Source organism: Lissotriton vulgaris, unplaced genomic scaffold, assembly GCF_964263255.1.
Source record: "Lissotriton vulgaris unplaced genomic scaffold, aLisVul1.2 SCAFFOLD_1209, whole genome shotgun sequence".
In the NCBI taxonomy this organism is placed as follows: domain Eukaryota; kingdom Metazoa; phylum Chordata; class Amphibia; order Caudata; family Salamandridae; genus Lissotriton; species Lissotriton vulgaris.
The window spans coordinates 201,291-224,464 of record NW_028246269.1 but is presented as its reverse complement, the minus strand read 5'-3'; the positions used below and the strand labels follow the sequence as shown (position 1 = coordinate 224,464).

General features: G+C 46.7%; 1 protein-coding gene across 2 annotated transcripts in view; it reads left to right on the top strand.

Moving 5' to 3' along the window:
• The window catches only part of LOC147666012 (uncharacterized), a 59,631-nt gene that overhangs the window by 15,560 nt on the left and 20,897 nt on the right, over positions 1 to 23,174 (top strand). The window contains exon 1 of one of the 2 annotated variants that reach the window (XM_086949325.1): positions 12,178 to 12,271. The exons of the other annotated variant lie outside the window; for it this stretch is intronic. The gene's annotated coding sequence lies outside the window, so the exon portion shown is untranslated. Of the gene's footprint in view, positions 1 to 12,177; positions 12,272 to 23,174 lie in introns of those variants that run through there. 2 annotated transcript variants of the gene reach the window in all.

The window sequence follows — 23,174 nt, the reverse complement described above, 5'->3', positions numbered from 1 at the left end:
GGGTCAAGCCACGTATGTGTGATGGCGAAAGGTTGGGATTTTTTAATCATGACTCCCACTCCCCTGGAGTCTGAAGTGTAACCCGCATGGACCAACATCCTGTATTTGCCCCTAGCAACAAAGGAACACTGAGTACCCCTAAGATGCGTCTCTTGCAGAAAAATGATGTTGGGTCAGTCTTTTTAATGTATGCGTTTACCAGCCCTCTCTTGATTTTCGATCCCAACCCATTGACATTCCACGTCAGTATGTTCAACCTCTTGCCAGCCACGTGTGATGCGTCTACGGTACCGGCCATGGAAGAGTGCAGTGACCATGTGTGACCCAACACTTACGGTTGGCAGTGTTGCGAAGACATAAATTGCTGAAGTGATTTTCTACCCGAGTCTTCAGTGTTCCCACCTGAGTCCCTCCCCGTACCCTGCCCCAACAAATTTGAAATACAAATAACTGTAATGCCCTCCCCCCTGCATCCCCACCAACTTGAGCATCCCCCTCCCTCCCCTTCCAGATGTGTCCTTACACAGGACATAGCTTTCCGAAGGAGTAGGCCTGTCGCCCACCTGCCAACCCACCCTAGTAAACACCCAACAACCCTATCTACGTGTCAAACAAAGCACAATAAAGTGGGCGTGTTAACTTGCGTGCTTCCTTTTGGCAGGCTGCCACTCCAGACCTCCCAGTCCTCCAAATGAACGATATTTCACCTAACTCCCCATGGCTCCAGACTCAGAACGTAGTTTGTGCAGCAGTCTCTCTTCCGTCAGGATTTGGAGTCTGGAATTTCAGATTCGGGGGCACTGTGCTGTCCTGATAGGTCATGTTCCATGACCCGTATCTCCTTCACCAGCGGATGGTCTGATTGTCCGTCATCCTCCTCTCCCTCTCCGCCGGGTGAGTGGCTGACCAGTGTCTCCTCCTCCTCGCCTTCCGACCGTGCAGTGGTGCGCAACGCCGCGCCTCTCGACCCGGATGCAGCTGCACCTCTTGGAGAAGCGGAGCGCCCTTTCCTTGCCTGTCCTGTACCGCGGCTTCTGTATGGCGTCGCTGGGGTTTGCCTCTTAGATCGCCTGGATTTCAGTCATTGAGGTTTCGTATGCTCCCAGTGTGTCGCATTTTTCCGTGACCTATCTAGCACGTCACTCTCCCTGCTGTTGAGGATCGGACGCTCCTCCAGCCATTGCCAAGCGTCTTCCGGGTGTATGAAAAAGAGTGTCCGCTCATTGAATATCACCTTAAGCTTCGCAGGGAACAGTAACATGTACGGAATTTTTAAGTCTCTGACTTTAGCCTTTACTGAGTCGAAGGCTCGCCTCTGCTTTTGCATCTCCTGACTATAGTCCGGGAAGATCATAACATGCGAGTTTTCCAGACGAATCTCCCCCATCTTCCTCGCCTCCCTCAGTATCAAATCTCTGTCTGCAAAGTTCAAAAAACGTGCAATGACCGGACGCGGTCTTGCTCCCTCAGGCGGTTTCGCGAGGAGTGCTTTGTGTGCCCTCTCTATTATGAAGCATGGTGAGAATTGCGCCAGGGGGAATGTTTCTCGTAGCCACGCATGAAGGAAGGATACCATGTTGTTCTTTTCAATTCCTTCTCTGAAGCCTACAAAGCGTAGGGTGTTGCGCCGGGCCCTGTTTTCGGCGTAGTCCACCTTCCAGGTGAGCTGGCGATTCGTGGCCGCAAGTTCCGCCATGTCTCTTCGAAGAGTTGTGATCGAATCCTCGGCTTCTCCCACTCGAGCCTCCGCAGCGGTGACCCTGTCAGATAGATTACGGAAGTCCTGTCGTAAGAGTGTCACTTCCGAGCCCACCGAGCCAATTTTGACCTCCAGTGCCGCCCTGGGCTCCTGAATGTCGGTGCGGGAGGCCTGAATTGCCGCCATCAGTAGCTCAGTGTCTGAACGCGTATTCGAGGGCGCGGGTGGACCTTCCGCCCCTGGCGCGGTGCCGCAAAGTTGTCCATCGGGCCTTGTTTGGGTCCTTTCGGCAGAGTCTCCTTTTTCCCCATGGTTCTTCGGGTTGTCAGCGTCCGGGCACCCCGCCGGCCGGTCTCCTCCCACCGCCGGGAGTTGTGAGTTTCCCCCAGGTGCTCTCCCACTGCCTGCGGCCTCCTCAGCCTTGTTCCTCCGCCGCTACCCGGCTGGGCGTCTTTCAGTGTGGCCCTCTCGCTGTTCCTCAATTTCCCCTCGCAGGGTCCCGGGTGTCCCGCTTATCTCTGCACCAGCTGTGGCCCCGTCCGAGACACTCACCCTCTCAACGGCTCCCGCTGTTTTGCCTCGGGCGTGTCATGCTTCATCATCGGGGTCATCGTACCCCTCTACGGGGTACGGCGTGCTGCGACCTACGGAGACGCGGGAGCACTTGTTAGACTATGTGTGGTGTTGGTGAGGGGGTATTTTGAATAAATGTGAGTGTATTGTGGGGTTTGGGAAATAGTGATAGTTAAAAAGAACCTGGCTCGTGGGGTAACTAAAAATTATTTAATAAGCCCCCGGGCTGGTGCTGTTAAAAATGAGGGTGGGAGGTCACTACGCTGACAATGTGCGTTACCTCCTTTTTGTGTGTGTCAACATGTTTCGGTGCCAGAAGCACCTTCTTCAGGACGGGGTGCACAAATCCCCACCTTACTCACGTTTCTCTAACTAATACCAGAATTTTCTAATAAAAGTGAGGAAAAATTACAGTGCAGGTAAAAGTAATGTACCTAAAAAAAAGATGTTGTCTGAAGTCATCTGCGGTGTACCACAAGGATCTTCACTCAGCCCCACCCTCTTCAACGTGTACATGAGCCCCCTCGCGGCCATTGCACGCCAACACAGCCTCAACATCATCTCCTACGCTGACGACACTCAACTGATCCTCTTACTCACCAAAGACCCTAACACCGCCAAAACCAACCTACATGAAGGAATGAAAGAAGTAGCCGAGTGGATGAAGCACAGCCGTCTGAAATTGAATTCAGACAAAACAGAAGTCCTTATCTTAGGTACCTCCCCCTCCGCCTGGGATGACTCTTGGTGGCCAGAGGCCCTTGGAAAAGCACCCATCCCGACGGACCACGCACGGAACCTGGGCGTCATCCTGGACTCCTCACTCTCCATGAACAGACAAGTCAACGCCGTTTCATCATCCTGCTTCAACATTCTTCGCATGCTCAAAAAAACATTTCGCTGGATCCCCACCGAAACTAGAAAAACAGTCACCCACGCACTGGTCATGAGCCGCCTGGACTACGGAAACACCCTATACGCCGGTACCACCGCAAAACTCCAGAAAAAAACTCCAACGTATCCAGAACGCTTCAGCCAGACTCATACTAGACATCCCGCGTAAAGACCACATCTCTGGTCACCTGAAAAACCTCCACTGGCTCCCCGTCAATAAGAGGATCACGTTCCGCCTCCTAACCCACGCACACAAAGCACTTTACGAACTGGGACCTGAATGCCTCAACACACGACTCTCCTTCTACAACCCCTCTCGCCAGCTACGATCCTCCAGCCAAGCCATTGATACTGTACCTCGCATCAACAAAACCACCATGGGCGGTAGATCCTTCTCCTACCTAGCAGCTAAAACCTGGAACTCCCTTCCTTCGCCTCACTCAGAACCACCTAGCATTCAGAAAGCAACTTAAAACTTGGATATTTGACAAGTAATTCCCCACCCTTCTTCAAGCGCCTTGAGACCCTCTGGGTATGTAGCGCGCTATATAAATCTTTTGACTTGACTTGACTTGACTCTATTGATCAACCTGTAAAGGAAAGAAGACAAAACATTTTTTTGGGGTGGTCTCTCTCTCCATATCCATAGGTAAAATGTCCAGTGGTTACAGGTGACATACTATAGCTGTATTCCAGTGCTTATAGTGGGATAAAAATATTTTACCAAAAACACACTAGACTCACTGACACACAACATAGAGCACACACACTTAATGAGGAAATTTTTGATCAGATGTTTTCAAATCATTTCCTGGTGGTAACACTATTGTTGGTAAAGAGGGAAAGGACAAAGTTTGTGTTATATCCCTGTAAAGTGAGGAGGAACAATGTCAATTTCATGCCATTACATATTTAAAACATACTGTTTTGGAGCTGTAGATAAACCTCATGAGACAAAACGTCAGGATCTGGTGTGCTAACTAGCACCTGTTTGAGAAAGAAAGGCATATTCAGGTCTTGGTTTAACTTACATTCATGTAGTGGTGGCAGTGCTCACAATCATCAGACCTTTCTACTCACGATTTCTACGAGGAAATACCTCCCGATCGATCCCTACGTGGCTCCGGTGATAATGCCAGAAGTAATTTTGAAACCGGGGTTTTATACCTTTTCCCGGGTTGGAGTTAATTAGTTAATTGCATGACTAAGGTTTCCTTATGGCCATATATGGTCATTGTCGGTTTTAGTTAGTTAATTGTTGAGGAAATGTTGTGCCCATTGTTATTTCTCCATTTTCCCATGATATGCCCCTTCGATGCCACCGCCAGGTTTCCCAGCCACTGAGAGTTTCTTCATCCTTTTCTGCAGTAGAATTAACCATTTCCAGCGCAGGGAAAGGTCCGATTTGAGTTTGTGAATGCTCATATACTCGCAAGCTGGTGGCCATTCACAAACTGAGAAGGCAAGCCACGCGTGCGCTGCATTTACGACTGTGCAATTCTACGCATGCCTGGTTAAGAATTACCTGGCGGGTTTCATTTTATTTTATTGGCTAAGAGGTGTTTGAACTGGAAACACAGTAGCAGGGGACAGACCCAATGAGGTGTCCAGTTTCTATTTGGCACCACTTCCCCCTTGACTAGTTTTATTTATTAACATTATAAGAAGAGCTACTGAGTCCTAAAGACTTCCGGGAACCCGCAGGTGTGATCCCTGAGATTATGATTGGACAAAGTGCCCAACCTTCTTTCAAGTTAAAACTCTCTGCGCTTAAATGCGATAAACGTGTTTCCCTTTGTATCTCTGCCCAAGAGAGTGGTGGTGACGCGAGTTTCTTATTTTACGTACATGTATCATGACGTGCATTGATGTCGTATTTTCCAATGTTAACAGTGCGTTGTTGAACCGCCTGTTCGCTGGAGGGCCTGCTCCTGTGCTCATGCCTTTGTGATCTGGATGTTTCTAGTCTGTATTCGGTTGAATGTAGGCGCTGGCTACACCTCTTTAGTCTCCAGCCAACTTTGGGCATCTGGTGGTTTTGTGAAAAATAGCATGGCTTCAGAGTCCACCAGGAGCAATGTAGCCATGTACATAAGAGAACATTCCAGGCCTGTTTGACCAGCAAGAATGAACCTCTCAGTCTCTGTGCTTCTGCAGTGTAGTCTGGATAGATGGTCACTCAGCCTTGGGCAATTTGCCTGGGGCCCATGGACCTGGCGACTTGCATAATGTGGTCGCGGTCCTGGTAGTTAAAGAGATGCAAAATGAATCTGCGGATTGTGGCAACTCTGGTGGATGAAACCTAATGTATAAAGCATCCGCGCAGCACACACAGGCGACACAAAAGGCACACTACAAAAAGACTCTTCACCAGGTTAGGTGGAAAACAGTATGTGTATTGTCGAATGAACACATCAGAAGGGAATCACAGGTGCAGATAAACTGTGCCAGCTGGCACTAGGTAATAATTCACATGGAACTATTTACAAGGCAGGGACAATCAGATAAGTCTAAGGAATAGATGTAGAGTCCATCAGCTTTAGCCTTAGGGGAAAAACATTATCAGCATAACACCACAGCATTATCATAAGTCCATTATGCCTAGCCTTAGCAACATTGCCATAAACATAAAGCATTATCAATCGGCATACACCTGTGGGCATAAACATGTGAACGTTAGGGGCATATTATGCACAACGACCATCCGTGCAAGGGCCTCCACACATTTGCATAAATCATGAGGCTCCTCCCTAGGCGTAAATGCACACCAGTCGCATGGGACCTACACACAAGGTCTAGAAGGAAGACATCCCTGCATCATCATATCACCACCAAAGTATGAGCATGGGAACATATGGGAAAGGAATCAGCACTGGACGCCTGCATCACATCATTTAAGTGCAACGTAAATGAGGCATAACAACATTAGTGCACATGCTCAAAACAGCCCAGATCAAAGGTGTTCAGGAGAATATAAATGTGAAATGTAAGCAAAGTGTGGAACCAAAGTGCGGTAGCTTAAAGTTTTCCGTTTGTGATAAAAATGAAAATCAAACTGCCCAGAGCTGAAGCGATCCAAACTTGTCGTTATGGGGATAAAGTAAACTAAAGAAACTAACCACGTAGTCTCTTACAGTTCCATTACGAACCGGCTAAATCAATGTGTCTGTATGCACTGGCATGCAGGACAGTTAGTTTCACTAACCCTTCAATGCTGATGACGGCCCCCAGCCGTCATTCATCACGGGGCTCGTGTGCTGATGACGGCTGGGGGCCGTCATAAACACGCCCACTTCGAAAAACACCGCACAGGCGCAGAATCGCGGCCACGCCCAAGGGGTTAAAGGAAGTAGAAAGGGGACTAACCGGAAGCCGTACCCAAATGTAGACTTCCGTGACCGCAATCTAAAAAAGGCAACGGCCAAAGCGAAGGTGCTCAAGACCGTGTAGTTGCTTATCATTAATTTACAAAGCGGCATGTTTGGAGTGACCATGCACGGTTGAAGACGAGTCAGTGAGTTTTGTGCTCTACCATATTTACTTTCTGGGGTGATTTGCGGGATCTCTGGCAGTGCTGACCTTATTTCCAGTTGTCTTTGTAAGTCGCTTAGTGTTTCCGTTGGTTGCTGTGTTTCTGTAAGTGACCCATGTTGCTTTGTGATGGGTCTGAAGTGTTCTTTTTGCTTAGCGATGGTAGATGCAGTGTTAGCTAGATTGACTTTTTAGGTCTCGCCTGTCAATGAGCATGCGCATTGAGCTTGCGAGACTATAGGGGCTTAAACAGAGTTTAACTAGACTGGCGATTTGATGCAGTGCATGTGCGCTTTTAGCTCAATGCGCAAGTGCAATGAGTTAAAATGCACGTGCACAGCATCAAATCGCCAGCCATATGTTGCCCAGCTTGGTGCCGCCAGCAGCTCTTCCCACTCCACCCCATGCTGCATCAAAGGCTTTCACGGCCGGCCGGCCGGCCGTGCTTTCAGTTTCACGGCCGCCAGGCCGTGTCTCCTTTTCTGTTGTCCAGCTTGGTGCCGCCAGCAGCTCTTCCCGCTCCGCCCCCTGCTGCATCAAAGGCTTTTACGGCCGGCCGGCCGTGCTTTCAGTTTCACTGCCGCCAGGCCGTGTCTCCTTATTTTTTAACTTGTTTTTTTTTATTGCCTACACCCAGTGACTGAAACATTTAATGTTGGGCCAGGCTACATATTTTCCCAAGTTTACTGACAACGTGGCCTCTGTTTACAGTAGATGCTTGGCCACAGTTACTTCCAACACTTTGCACTGGCACTTCTTGGGTTGCCTTGTCCTACAGCTAAATTCGATCTGTTCTGAACTAGAGTCTCATAATTTTCACAATTTTGCAGTAAAACGATCAAAGAGGTACTAACTTAATTTCGACATCAATATTGAAGTGCAGTTTATCTTGTCTTCCTCAGTACTTCGTACATCTCTCTAGAGATGTGGCCTAACGGCCAGAGCTGCCATCTAAGTCACGTAAATACAAAACATGTTGCATTACAAATGCTATAGGTGTCACATTCGCGAAAGTTATAACTATTGGCATTGTAAATGACAAAGCTATCAATTTAGCTATTTTAAAAACCAACACATAAATAAAATATTTGTCATTTACAAGACCAATAGCTCCAACTTTTCTAATGCGAGACCTATTGCATTTCCAATGCTTGTTTAATACTGATTATCTGTTCTAGAACCGCCGGTAGGGAGCTCAGTTTGTTGATTATAGGGTCACAGGCATAGGATCCTTGTAATGATGAGTCCATGGATTGAACTCTCGTTCTTAGAATGGAGTCAATGGATTGAACTCCCAATGTCTCATACCGGGATACTGAGGAGTGACCGGTAACAGGGGAGGGGAGGAGGCATTGCCATTATTTTAAAAGAGGGTTGTAAATGTCACATCGTCTCCAACATCATACCGGATTGTGAAAAATGTTCTTTCTCCATCACGCTTTCCCTCACCCACACCTTTTCGAGTATTCTGATTTTCCACCTCCCTTGACCCCATGGACAATTGTTCAAAGTTTTACCACAAATTGTCTCCAACATGGCAAGCTCCCCCTCCAATTTCACTGTACTAGGGGATCTCAACTTGCATTTTGACGATCCCTCAGACCCAGTAGTGACTGAACTAATCCAGAATCTCCTAGGTATCCAGATGAAGCAAAGTGTTACTAGCCCCACCCATGAAAAAGGGCACCTCCTAGACCCCATTTTTTCCAATTGGAAGGAACTCTCAGTAGGAGACCCGGTCCCAGTGCCATGGTCTGACGACTTTTTGGTCCCTTTCTCCCGGGGTCTGCTGAAAACCGCTCTTACCACCGGCACGACCAGTAGCTGGAAATGCTCTTTGTCCAACCTTCCGTTGAACTCTTGGAATTCAGCTCTGGAAAACTCCATACCTAATTTAGATTCCTGTCCCGAATAACAAATTTAACCATTGGATCGATTCCTCCCTGGACCTAGTCATAACTAGGAAACACATTCATAAAAAACTAGGAATAACCCTGCTCCGTGGAACTTCCCCAAGCTGCATGAGTACAAACAAACCTGTAAAAGACTTGAGAGGAAATGGAGAAGAAACTACGACGCAACAGGTAAACTGAAATACAGGGACTCCATAAAAATTTATCAAACCAAAGTGAAGGATGCACAAGCATCCTACTATGAGGAAAGAATTAACTCTGTTTCAAACTCCTCACACAAATTTTTTTAAATTGCTAAGCATCTCCTAAAGCTACCGATGAGGGATGCCCCCCTTGAGGGCTCGCACGCATGGTGTGATGCACTTTCAGAGTTCTTCTCCTATAAAATCAAGGATATCTACAATTTCTTTCCCCCTCCGGTCTCCACTGTTAATCCGCTTTCCATGGAGAACTCCGTGCCCGATGAGCATGCTCTCAAGGGAATTGCCTTTATGGTTATGGACACCCTATTGAACATCTGTTCCTTAGTAAAATCCATCTCTCCCTGTGACCGGGCATCCCCTCAATTCCTAAGCAAGGCTGAGGAAGTAGTCCTCCCGGTGTTACTAAAGATGATTAACTCCTCCATCTTGACCGGACTAGTACCGCCACTTTGGAAACACGCCCTAGTGAAGGCGCTACTGAAGAAACCCAACGCTGACCGCGACATTCTTGGGAATTACCGCCCTACTTCCCTCCTTCCTGGGTTCAGTAAAATGCTAGAAAAGCATGTTGATTCAGCTATTTCCACCTTCTTCGAATCTCACAACATACTTCACTCCTTGCAAACCGTGTTCTGCCGCCAACATGGGACTGAAACCGCGCTACTGGCTTTGTTGAAAAGCCCAAAATGATTATCGACAAAGGTAAATCGACAGCTATCATCCTTTTGGACCTCAGCGCCGCTTTTGACACTGTTAACTATGACATCCTGATCCATAGACTTAGGAATGTCGGACTATCAGGTAGTGTTATCACCTGGCTGCAATCTCTTCTCGAGAATAGAACCTTCCAAGCCTTTGAAGGGGGTAACATTTCAAACCGGATCCCACTTGACTGCAGTGTTCCTCAGGGCTAGTTTCTGAGCTTGATGCTGTTTAATATCTATATGAGCTTCCTGGCAAAGATTGTTGTCCCTTTTGGGATAGAAATTGTCACCTACGCCGATGACACCCAATTAGTGGTGGCCTTAAATCATCCAGAAAACTCCTCACAATGCCTAGGCTCCTGCCTGGAGAGAGTTCCCAAATAGATGGAACCCTCCTTCCTTAAATTGGATGGAAATAAAACGGAGATTATGCTGCTGGGTAAGTCACCCACATTTGATATCGGTTTAGCATGGCCAAACTGTCTCGGCTCTCCACCCACGCCCAAAAATCAGATCAAAAGTCTCGACATGTGGCTAGATCGGTCACTGACAATTTATTATCAGGCGACAAAACTGGCCGCATCCTGCTATGGCATCCTACAGATGCTCCTTAAAGTCCTCCCGCTCCTCCCCCTCTCAGCAAGGAGACTCATGGTCCAGGTCTTGATCCTCTCCCGCCTCGACTACAAAGATGTATCTAGGAGCTCCAGGGGTGACAACAAACAAACTGCAAGTTATTCAGAACTGTGCAGCACGCATGCTTCTTAAGATCTGCAACAGCCACTCTGCAAGACCTGCCCTGAAAACCTTGCACTGGCTCCTGATTGTGGAAAGAATAACATTCAAGCCCCTATGTATTGCTCATAAATCTTTCTGGAAAAAATGCCCCCCATCCTCCGATCCATCATCTCCCCCTACTGTCCTAACAGATGCCTCTGATTATCCATTCTCTACCTAGCTTCTCCCCCCCACCCCCCGGGCCCCCAGTTACGTTCAGAACCCAACCCCCTTTCCTTCTGTAAACGTCTGAAAACCTGGTTATTCCAAAAACCCACCGACTAAGCTGGTGTGGCCTGCCATAAATCTCTGCTAGCACAGGGACGCCTTCTGGTAGCCATGCGCTCTATAAATATCCTTAACATAACATAACGTTATTTTATAGAGGTGGGCGAGCCAGTGAAGGACGCCTGGCTTTAGCTCTGCTTGGAGTTTACTCGGATCCTCGGGCCAAAGCAAGCCAAGCCACTTGTCTGCCTCAGGAGGCCTTCTTTAGGGGTGACTGATATATAATAAAAATAGTGTTTGACTTTACCACACATGGTGAAGGCAGAGTCGAGATCAAGCAATTTACACTTTTCTGCAGTATGCATTGGCCGTCCTCATGTGAGTAGTTTACTTGGGCTACTCAGGGTGGCATAAATAGTGCTTCAGTCCCTAGTATCCCCTTTAACACCCATGCCCTGGGTACCATTGGTACCATATACTAGAGACTTCTAAGGGTGATAAAGTCATTGCCACTTGGGGATGCCAATTCACATATAGCAATTTCAGCCTGCTCCAGTGCACTTTGAGTCCTAACCAGCAGTATCTGGAGCAAAAAGATTGGGGGTAACCATCCCAAAAGGGTACTTTCCTCCAGGTGATGATGACTTAGGCTGACTTGGGGCTTGCGTCCTGTGAGTCCTCTCTATATTAAAGCACGGGTATAGCTCTCTGTCTGGAATCCATGTTTTAAACCAGTCTCCCCGGTTTGTGTTCTCGACTCATAGTGGGAGGCAAGATGCTGGAGAATTGGATTTGACTATGTTATGCCCTGTTGCGCCATTAATGTAACTTGTCTATGTTTCTTAAATTTTGGTCCAGTTCATTGTGTACCTGGAAAACGCTTTAAAATCTGATATGGTGAACATCGGTGCTGACAACAAACGTTCTGGAGAGGCTAAAGTCAGGAGTATGTCGTCTGCTTACAGCATAATTTCCAGGTTGCCGGCTTTGGTTTCAGTTCCTCAAATGCCTTCTGAGCAGTATAGGGTGAATGTGAGGGTCTCTGGGGCTATCAGGAAGAGTATGTGTGAAAGGGGACGGCCTTGCTTCATGCCGCGTTCAATGAGCTTCTTTCTCTTCCTTTTGCTCGTCTCCACTTCTTTTCTTGTCTGTCATCTGTTTGTTCTAATCCAAGTGTGCACTTCACATTATGTGTTGTATGCATGCTCAGAATTCCTAAGTGTAAAGATTCAGAAGGTCTCAACTATTATGCATTTCATCCCTTGCTTTATTAGCATCCAAGTTAAACACAGTTACAAAAAGACTGCACTTCCCAGAGCCCATTGGAATACATGACTACGGAAAACTGAACCTGATGCACCGTCATGGCACACTCGTTGTAAATCCTCCCGTGCATGCAGCAATTCCTCTTCTCTGATAATGCACATTGAAAACAAGGTGCATAAGCTTTTCTGTTATCAGTTTATATAGGTTCTAAATTGTGGTGTTTTTTCAGTGTTTTACAAACGTTTAAAACATTTTTGCTTTGTAAAAATTCACAAGGCTGGTGTTTTTCCAAAGAAAGTTGAGTTTATTTCCTTCTCTTGCTTGTCCCTAGTGCCATTACCAATATCCATCTATCTTCTCCTAACTCTCTTTTTTGAATTTGCTCTTCCAGGTAATGTTTCATTGATTTGCTCACATCCAAACCTGTCTCATTTCCCATTGATCGCTTTCCAGCAGTCTAGTCCCAGGATGTGCAGGATGGAGGTATGTTTGCATCTCATTATCTCATAAATATTTGATTGCAGCTGGTGAAAGTTTTTTTATTTTTTATTCTTTTACAACATCAACAAGAGGAAACTCAATTAGGGATACAGGTTGCAGGCAGCATCAATGACATAATATATGTGACATATGTAAACACATCATGGTTCGGCAGCATTGCTATTTACATCAGTGTCGGAGCAAGAGCTACTGAGATAAAGGGTGATCACAAGGCAAGGAGGACAATAAAACATTCCAATCCTAATCGCAGACAGCGCATCACTAAAAAAATTCAATATAAGGAAGCAGGTGTAAGGGGGAGACTGCATCGAACACATAAGGGTAGATCAACATGATGTCTAATCCATGCCATATGCCGGCATGGCTCCCGTCCTCAGGGGAACGCCGATTGCATGGACCGGAGGATATACATCATACTTTGGTACAATTGTACAGAAGTTATGCATTCATAAGGTCCCGGCCATAGTTCCTGCATGGTGGTCGAAACTAGTTTTTGGCTTCTATGCTAAGGATATCCATATTCCCCCCATCCACTCCCTACTCCTCTAGTGAGTAGCATGTGTGTTGTGTTGGCCTCTGCTCGTGCACATTGCAGGAGAGTATGCAGCTGCCTCTTAGCACAGATGTTGCGTTACAAGAAATTTCTATTTGGCGCTTGAAAAGTATGTATGCAAGGTCTATGAACCGGTGTAAGTGTTTGCCCCCTTTGCTTTAGGGCGAAGGCCTAGCAGGCAGGATTCAGGAGTAGGTGACCGTGTATGGTCTGCGAGTTCCGATATGGTGGCTGTAACCTCAAGCCATGACATTGTAGCAGGGTTTCCGTTCTCCCACAGAACTGTGCATAGAGATCTAGAACCTTAGTGAATTAGGGTGACCCAAAACTCACCTCAGTATCCAAAATCCCCTTACCGAACTAGCTACAGTGTCTCATTGGTCATAACAAACTCCCAATGACTTAGACAAACCAGAACATGAACTTAGGTTACCTCAGGTATCGTGGAACACATAAACACTCTTTCGATCTAAAATCATTTCAAACCAGAACATGGAGTAAAGAGGACACGTGCATATTTGAAATATTTAATAATCAATGCAATGTTCTCAAACACAGTATCTTATATAATACTAACAAACAGATTATAAGAATCAAAGTTATCAGCATAGTTACTAGTCCATAGTACGCAAACGGTGATAGCATATTATAATGCTAAAATGAATAGGAATTAACAACACCTATTTCTCACCTTCCTATTTAGCATATTATATTATATTACGAAGGTCTCATTTGGGTTTTAGCAGGGCGGGCCCATACCTCTAAATATCAGGAGGAGAGGATCACATCATCAGCTAACCGCTCTCTGCATTTGAAGCATCATCAAGTGTGTTCTTGCATTTCCTGTAACTCTATCTTAAACCCGCTTAGAGCCCAATTTCAATTTGGCGCTTCAAAAGTACCTATGCACGGTCTGTAAACTGGTGTAAGTGTTTACCCCCCTTTGCTGTAGGGCGAAGGCCTAGCAGGCAGGATTCAGGAGTAGGTGACCGTGTATGGTCTGCGAGTTCCGATATGGTGGCTGTAACCTCAAGCCATGACATTGTAGCAGGGTTTCCGTTCTCCCACAGAACTGTGCATAGAGATCTAGAACCTTAGTGAATTAGGGTGACCCAAAACTCACCTCAGTATCCAAAATCCCCTTACCGAACTAGCTACAGTGTCTCATTGGTCATAACAAACTCCCAATGACTTAGACAAACCAGAACATGAACTTAGGTTACCTCAGGTATCGTGGAACACATAAACACTCTTTCGATCTAAAATCATTTCAAACCAGAACATGGAGTAAAGAGGACACGTGCATATTTGAAATATTTAATAATCAATGCAATGTTCTCAAACACAGTATCTTATATAATACTAACAAACAGATTATAAGAATCAAAGTTATCAGCATAGTTACTAGTCCATAGTACGCAAACGGTGATAGCATATTATAATGCTAAAATGAATAGGAATTAACAACACCTATTTCTCACCTTCCTATTTAGCATATTATATTATATTACGAAGGTCTCATTTGGGTTTTAGCAGGGCGGGCCCATACCTCTAAATATCAGGAGGAGAGGATCACATCATCAGCTAACCGCTCTCTGCATTTGAAGCATCATCAAGTGTGTTCTTGCATTTCCTGTAACTCTATCTTAAACCCGCTTAGAGCCCAATTTCAATTTGGCGCTTCAAAAGTACCTATGCACGGTCTGTAAACTGGTGTAAGTGTTTACCCCCCTTTGCTGTAGGGCGAAGGCCTAGCAGGCAGGATTCAGGAGTAGGTGACCGTGTATGGTCTGCGAGTTCCGATATGGTGGCTGTAACCTCAAGCCATGACATCTGTAGTGATGGGCACCCCCACACCATATGTTAGAAGCCGGCGTTACCCAGTTTACCGCGCAGCACTTTGGTGTCGAGTCAGGAAACATGCGCTGGATACGGTGAGGGGAGAGAATTGTGATGTGTGTAGTTCAATTATGTGAATTGGAATCGAGGATTCAAGTAACCCTTCGCTAACATGTTGTAGCGGCCGCAGGCATGAATTGAGCGGTTGCAAGAGCACAGTGTTCATCTTGCCAATGCAGTCCCCATGTGCAGCTGAGGTGGGGTGCTCGGTGCTGTCTTATTGGAAGCCAGCGTCCTACTACCCAGTTCTTTATCTCAAAATACTACATAGCTATAAATGTATAATTTCTGTCTGATCTGGGCCTGCATCGCTCTACCTGTCATAGAGGAGAAACTGCTGAGGAATTAGCACACATGCTGCTAGTTTCAGGCCTGCTCTATCAGCTAAAAACCTAGGAGTCCTGATTGACCCCACCATCAGCATGCGTCAACAGGTCAATAGGACAGTTTCAACCTGTTGGGGAATTATCCATGTACTGAGGAAGATCAGACACTATCTTTCTCAGCAGGCCAGAAAACAGGTAGTGGTTGCACTCATTGACTCCCGTCTGGACTATTGTAATGCGCTGTATGCGGGACTAAACAAGGGTCTGCTGCAGCACTTGCAAATGGTCCAGAACGCGGCGGCCAAATTTGTTTTAGACCTGCCCAGACGTGCCTCGGCCACTTCCACCAGAAAATCGCTACACTGGCTCCCCATCAAAGATCGGATCCTTTTTAAAACAATGTGCATGACCTACGGGGCCTTGGCCAGAGGTAGTGCTACTGGGAGCGGATCCATCTTGTCTCCCTATAGCCCCTCGAGGAATTTACGCTCTACTAACAAATCTCTATTATTAGTCCCCCGCACCCGCAGAGCTAAATGGGGTGGCAAAGCCTTCTCCACTCTGGTACCTAAGTGGTGGAATATCCTTCCGGTGGATCTTAAGTCCCTTCCCACAATGCAGTCATTCAGAAAGGCTCTGAAAACTCAGCTTTTTGCGAAGTCATACTCGTAGTTGTGTTCTGCCTTCTGTGTTCTGACCTGTTTTTGTTAGGCGCCTTGATGCCTCCGGGTTTTAGTTGCGCATTATACATTTTATTTCATTCATTCATTCAGGCCCTTTGATCACAATGCAGTAACAATTCCACTATCCAGCTGCCTCACCTATCACTCATTGACTCTGTCCCTGCCTTGGACCGATAGGGAGCTCAGCTGCTTTTAGGTTAGGTTTGTGCTGTACAAACACCACATGCATAGCACCTTTTTCAAAGGAAGAACGGTTTGGTGCCATTAAGCTGTGCTGCTGGATGAAGCAGCTGATATAATAAAGACCCTTGTGGCATGGAATTTCGAAACAGCACTAACCCGTCGAAGGCCATCTTCAAGGCCGTGAAAGATCTCATGGCGAAGCGGACGACCCCTGTGGCCGTGAGCTCCATCTCCCATTGTGAATCCCTTGCTTCTTACTTTTTGGGAAAAGTCCAAGCCATCTATCGGACATTCCCTAGCATAGGGATCGACCTGGGAAGTTCCAATGGGACACCTCACCAGTTTACCCTGCTCTCTTTTCCCCCTCTCACCTCGGATGGGTTTGACAAGCTTGCGTTGCAAGTTAAATCTGGTTCTCCATCTGATCCAGTAAGACCTGCTCTCTTTAGAGATCAGGCCTTTATGGGACGCCCTGCTGTGTGTTCCCTTGTCAACCTCTCCCTGGAGTCGGGTGTAGTTCCAACTAAGTGGAAGCAGGCGGTGGTATCCCCGATTATCAAAAAACCCTCCCTGGACCCGTCTAAGCCTGAAAGTTACCGTCCCATCTCGTTGCTACCCTGGCCGGCAAAGATAACAGAGGCTCATGTCAATCTGGCCCTGTCAGAACATCTAGCCCGGACCAACGCCCTCGACCCCACACAAAATGGCTTCCGTGTTGGGCACAGCACGGAGACCGCTCTTCTTGTGATGGTGGAACATCTCCGTGCGAGGCTGGATGCTGGTCAAACGGCGGCGCTGATATTATTAGATCTCAGCGCCGGCTTTCGACACAGTATCTCACAGCATCCTCCTGCATCGGCTCGAGGAGATTGGCGTCGGTGGTCAGGCGCTGCAATGGTTCCGCTCCTTCCTCGGCAATCGTTCCTTCTGTGTTGCCATCCCTCCCTTCAAGTCCAACTTCCAGCCTCTGGCCATGGGGGTTCCGCAGGGGTCCTCGCTGAGCCCCACATTGTTTAATCTTTACGTGAGACCGCTGGCTGATGTCGCTAGGCAGTGGGGCCTAACTTTGGTCTCATATGCCGACGACACACAGCTGGCGGTTACTCTCAGCGGGGAGCGGAACAAGATGCCCCCAGGTTCCAGGATGGACTGAAGGCGGAGGCCAGCTGGTTGACGGGAAACTGTCTCCAGCTCAATGCCACTAAAACGGAGCTAATGATTGTCGGAAGGGGAGTGGAGTTGTGGGGTGACCAATGGTGGCCACCAGAGCTGGGACCTACTCCGATCCCGGTGTCAGAGTTGAAAAATCTGGGGGTCTGGCTGGACGCTGGCCTTTCCTTTGTAGGACATACCAAAAGAACAGCAGCCTGTTGCTTTGGCCTGTTGAGAGGCTTAAGACCTGTGCTCAAATTTTTCGATGCCCCAACCAGACAGCTGGTAATCCAGGCTACTATCATCTCTCGCCTGGATTACGCTAGCTCTCTTCTGGTCGGGGCTAACCAGGCTGAGCTTACTCGCCTGCAACGGGTTCAAAATGCGCCGGCCAGAGCGATTGTTGGCCTGCCCAGATGTTGCCCGGTGACGAGTGTTCTTCGCTCCCTACACTGGCTTCCTGTGAGGAAGCGTATTCTCTTTAAGGTCCTTTGTCTGGCCTTTAAGATCTTGAGAGGTCTAGGCCCCGAAATTTTGTCCAGCTGCCTCTCCTTCTATGTCCCCGCACGCGCCCTCCGTTCTCAAGGCCAGGCCTTTGTTGTAGTCCCTAGATTCAGGCTCAGCCATATGGGAGGACGCTCCTTCAGCGTAAAAGCTGCACTAACCTGGAATTTTCTTCCGGTTGATATCCGTTTGCTGGAGGACCTTACGACCTTCCGGAAAGCAATAAAAACTTTTCTGTTTTAGCTGTCCCTTTTAGTCTTCTTTTTCCCTGTTGTGTTATGTTTCTCCTTGTCTATGCGCCAGGACGCTCCTTGGCTGGAGTAGCTGTGCGCACAATAAAAAACAATAACATAACATAACATAACATGCAGCACGCTTTGTATCATTTGCTGGTGTGTTTCACACTGAGAGTTCTTTTTATTTTACATTGTGGAGCTGTGCCTTGGGCATTTTGTGTATTTGTAAAGCAGTTCTAAGCATGTGGGCCTTTGCAAAAGCTGGGTATGGGCTGTGTACTTGCCGGGAATGTGTGAGAGTCGCAGAAGGCATTTATTAGGTGTTATGTGCAGCGTGCACTGTTGGGGTGCATTCTCCATCGTGTGGAAAGAATAAGCGCACCTCAGTATTGTTCCATTAAATGTGGCCACAGTGGTTTGTACAGGTGATGATGAAAAGCATGAGTAGGAGGAGAGATCCATGAAAAGTCATGGGAAATACATGGTTTGAAAATCTTGTTCACAGGCCTCCGGCTGGAAAAGGAATGTTGATAGCAGGGCAATGCATGTGTGGAGCAGGTGAATAAATGTAAGAACCGGGCCTACCGTTATGGATACAAGAGTGGAGGGCAGCCGAGGTGTAGGACCTCTGGACAGAGCCATTTGACTTAAGAGATGTTTTTAAGAGAGTGTTTCACGTGCTGGGCATGGTCCAGGAGTGAAAGAATGTTAACAGGCTTTGACGCACCATCCATGCACTCGCTACACAGATGCACCCCAGTGCTCAACTAGTAGACAGCCAAGCTGGTGTGCTATGTCACAAAGCTCTAAAGTTAAAAGTGGGACAACTCAACAACAGACTAGCTCAGCTCAGTCTCCTAGTCCAGCCGGTGATCTCCCACTCCTGTGGATAATACTGGCCAACTAAAAAAGCTAAAAAAGAAATTGCAGCAGTTTACTGACATAATGAAGGGTATCATACTGTCTTGGGGTCCGATGTTCAATTCCCGCAATATCCGACGCCTGACTAGAATAGATGAGGGAGTCTTTAACACCACTGCAGGTATACTGACTAATATTACAGTTGAGCTCCAAGCTACGAGACGTGTCTCGCTTCAAAATCGTATGGTTTTAGATTTTATCTTAGCTGACAGGGGTGGAGCCTGCCATGTCATCGTCAGCAGCAGCTGCTGCGTGTACATACATGTCAGTGCCCCGACTGTAAAATCTGCAGTGCAGAAATTGTATAGACTGGCTTCAGAAATTCACGAAGACAATGGTACCTGGCCCCTCTCGGGATAGCTCTGGGGAATATTGACATTATGGGGTTGGAAAATACTCCTTTTCCTGATAGCTATTGCAGGGTTTGTTTTCACATGCTGTCTATGCATAAATTGCCACCCAGCTTGCTGCACGTATTGCATAAGCAGACTCATTCCCAGTGTCTCACTACCAAAAAGTAATAATAAGCACACTCTCATGATGATGCAAGAAATACAGTCAATAATGTTAATCGACGAGGGAGTCTTTGAATATTGATTACAATTTATGATGTTTGCATTCGCTTTCTTTTCACATTTACTATGGATAGATAACTATATCCTTTTCCCCTTATCATTGTAAAGACCCTACCGGATAGCCAAATAAAGCTAATTAGCATATAATGCTAAAAGGAGGGTCTGTTAGTCTGAAAAATCCCTTGCTATCCTTGAACTGTGCTATATTAGATTACCATTATATAGCTAAGTTAGTAGCCGTTGCCACGTTTGTATGCAACCCGTTGAGCTATCCCCGTAATGTGCAAGTCTCAGTTAGCAAGTGTGGCTCCCTTTTGTATTTTGTAATCCTTATTTAGACTGCATAGGCTGCACCAGCATTAGGCCCATGTATCCAGAATTGCTTGCCTCAGCTGAACACTGTATTTCACTGTTATTTTCTTTTATGTCCAAGGTTGTTTCTCGACTTGCTAATGAATAAGGTGCTCTCCCTTCAAATACCAAACTGAGCGTGTAGCTCTGCTCCCACGTTTAGAGACGCTGAGGCCCAGCACGATAACCGTGAGTTGCCGATAAGGTGTACCCATCTCGCAAGTAGTAGCGCATCTCTCTGTGCCCCCATTGTTCGGGTCCAGCTCGAGCCAGTACATTTCCATGGTGGGCGGGGTGGGAGATGGCTGGGAAGCTTCTTTACCTACTGTAACCAGTTTGGAAGGCAGTCCACTCGGCAACCATCTTAGGGTTCAGGTCTGACCGGATCTCTCTCTGCCGAGAACTGATAATAAATCCTGTTTATATTCTCTACTGTCTGAACGACTCTTCATTCCTGGGAAGGCATAGCAGGTGGTTCTTAGTAACCCGGGTGGCCCCTAAGGGCCACTTCCTTCAGTTCTGAGGGACAAAAAGTCATTGAACACCTTCCTGAACTCTCTGATAGTGACTCTGCCACTCTTAATGAATACGAGATCTGCAACAAAAAGTTGGACTTTCACTACCTCACCATAGTGAGTACTTTCCTTGAACGATATCACTTCGGGAGAAGGATGCAATGGCAGGATGAGTCGGTAGAACAGTACATAACTACCTTGCGCAAATTGGCTTCCACGTGCAATTTTGGTGCAGCTTTAGATGAGCGCTTAAGAGATCAGTTCATATTGGGATGAGTCCTCGATAAAAAGAGAGACGCCCTGTGGCAAAAAGGCACGCCATTGCTTCAAGAAGTGCTGACCATAGCCAAAAGTCACAAGCATTCAAAAGCGTGTGGTAATATTATACACAAAGACAGTTCAGGTGATAAAAAGGAGAACACTAATGTCAAGGTGGTGATGGATAGATTTGTTAAACCCAAATCGAGCACCACTTCAAAGCCCTTTAATACAAACAATTTTCAGGGGAAGTGCTTCAGGTGTGGCAGCCAGGCCATGTGGCCAACTTTAAAGACTGCCCATGCTGGAAGGCCATGTGCAAAATGTGTGAGAGAAAAGGTCATGTCTCAAAGAACTGCAGAAAGGGCACAGGCATAAAAAAGTCAGGGAAGTTGATCTATATGAAGAAGAATTGGAAGAAATCAATATTGTCCCAGTCACAGGGAATGCTGATGATTGCCCTCAGGAGCTAGTTTTGATCAATGATGCTCCCGTGAACATGCTCTTCGACTCTGGGGCCAAGGTAACGCTAGTCCCCAAAACATTTTATGAGCGTAATCTGCTGGGCAAAGTCACCCTGTTGAAGCCAGACATTAGACCAAAAGGTTAAGGTGGGGTGACTATTGAGTTGCTGGGTTATTTCTGGGGCACAATTGACTTCAAAAGGAGAGTCATCCCTGGTAAAATCTATGTCTTGATGAAAGGGGACTCGCTCATAAGTTGGTTCCATCAATATGATCTACATATCTGCGTTGATCCCAATGAGATCTGTCTGCCTAAAAGAATTACCACCAATTAGGGTTGTTAGTAATGCTAATCAAGACTGTGTACATCGGATAAAGGTTAAATCTAACGCTGTTCTAAAAACAGCTAAGGAGCTAAGGTCAGGAATGCACGTCTGTTAGTAAGGGAGAGTATAAAAGTTGAATTAGACAATCTCTTAGCCAAGGGAAACCTTCAAGAAGTTGAAGCAACGGAGTGGGCCTCTCCTGTTGTTATGGCCCTCAAAGCCAATGGGGAGGAAAGGCTCTGTGTCGGCTCGAGGGAGCTCAATGAAGCAGTTATTGTTGATCATTGCCCTTTACACCACATAACTAAAATGCTGTGTTCTCATGAGGGGGCAAGGCATTTTTCATCCTTGGACTTGACCTCTCCCTTTCACCAGGCCAGGCTTCACTCCTCTTCAGAATATTCGGAAAATTCACTCCTCTTCCCAGGACTTTACCTCCTTTGAAACACCCTTTAGTACCTTTAGATTTCTAAGAATGCCTTTTGGACTGATTTCTGCAGCCTCAGTTTTTTAGTGGGCGATGAAGGGCATTCCTGATGGCCTTCAGGGTGTCAAGGTGTACCCAGATGATGTGCTCATCTTTGGTGTGGATCTTGAGGAGCATGATGGGAGGCTGAGGTCCGTATTGAAGAAGTTATGTGATGCATACCGCACTCTTAGGGCTGACAAGTGCAAATTTGATATCTTAGGGCACTTTTTGTCCAATGCAGGCATCGAATCCAAAGTGTCATTGCTAAATACCCTTTGTAATTTGCACACCCCTTTAAACAAGGAAGAGTTTGTAAAGTTTCCGGCCATAGCTGAATTTTATCAAAAGTTCGTTCCGAACTTTGCAGAGAAAACCTCTTGCTTGAGGTCTGTCCTCCAGAAGCGAAGCACATTTGTTGGGTCAAAGGGCTGTGAGAAAGTGTTTGAGTGCATTAAGAAACATCTGAATGAAACACCTTGTCTAGCAAGTTTTGACTCCACAAAGGCATCTTATCTCATCACTGATGCCAGCTCGAAGGGGTTAGGATCACTTCTTTTGCAGATGCTTGATAGGGAGGATAAAGCCATTCTTTTCGTCTCTAGGCCCTTGAGAGGTGCTGAATGCAACTGTTCTGTTGTGGAGAAAGAAGCTCTGGGTGTTTTCTGGGCGGTACCCAAGCTAAGAAAGGTTTTGTGGGGGAAAAGGTTCAGAAATCTTACTGGCCACAATCCTCTTAGGGAGGTCTTCTCCAAGAAAGACATTGACTTTGTCTCCCATAGGATACTGAAGTGGGTTGTGACTCTACAGTTCTGGCAGACTTTCTGTCAAGACTCGGGGTGAGGAGTGTGAAACGACGGATGATGTTGAGTGGTTTGGAGGTGAATAACTGGATGAAGGAATTAATTTGTGTCTGATTAGTGAAGGGTTGATTCTTGAGAGTGAGTACAGGGAACCTCAGATGAACGATTTAGACTTGCAGACAGTTCTAACCATGGTCACAAGGTGGTTGGTGTGAAAAGAAGGACTGTGAAGAGGTCCTCGAAGGCTTTTGGCAAGTTAGGGAAGATCTGACGGTGGAGGATGGTCTCCTCATGCGCTGTAGTATGTTGGTTGCACCCCTTGTACTAACGGATAAGCTAGTAAAGAGTGCTCACACCTCGCACATGGGCATTGCCATGCCAAAGGAAAGGATCAAGTAAGCATATTGGTGGCCTGCCATGGATGTACATGTAGAGAGGTTGGTGCGTGGTGTGACAGGATATTGAAGTGCAAGATGCAACACATGGTTATTAGAGAACAGGCTTCTGGTCTGTGGACGGACATTTCAATCGATATTTTGGGACCTGTGAAGTTGAAGACTCGGGATTGCTATTTGATTGTGTGTATTGATATGTTTTCCGTTTGGCCTGATATCAATATTGTTAATTCCGTTGAGTCTGGTGTAGTGATTGAGTTTCTAGAGTTTCCCGT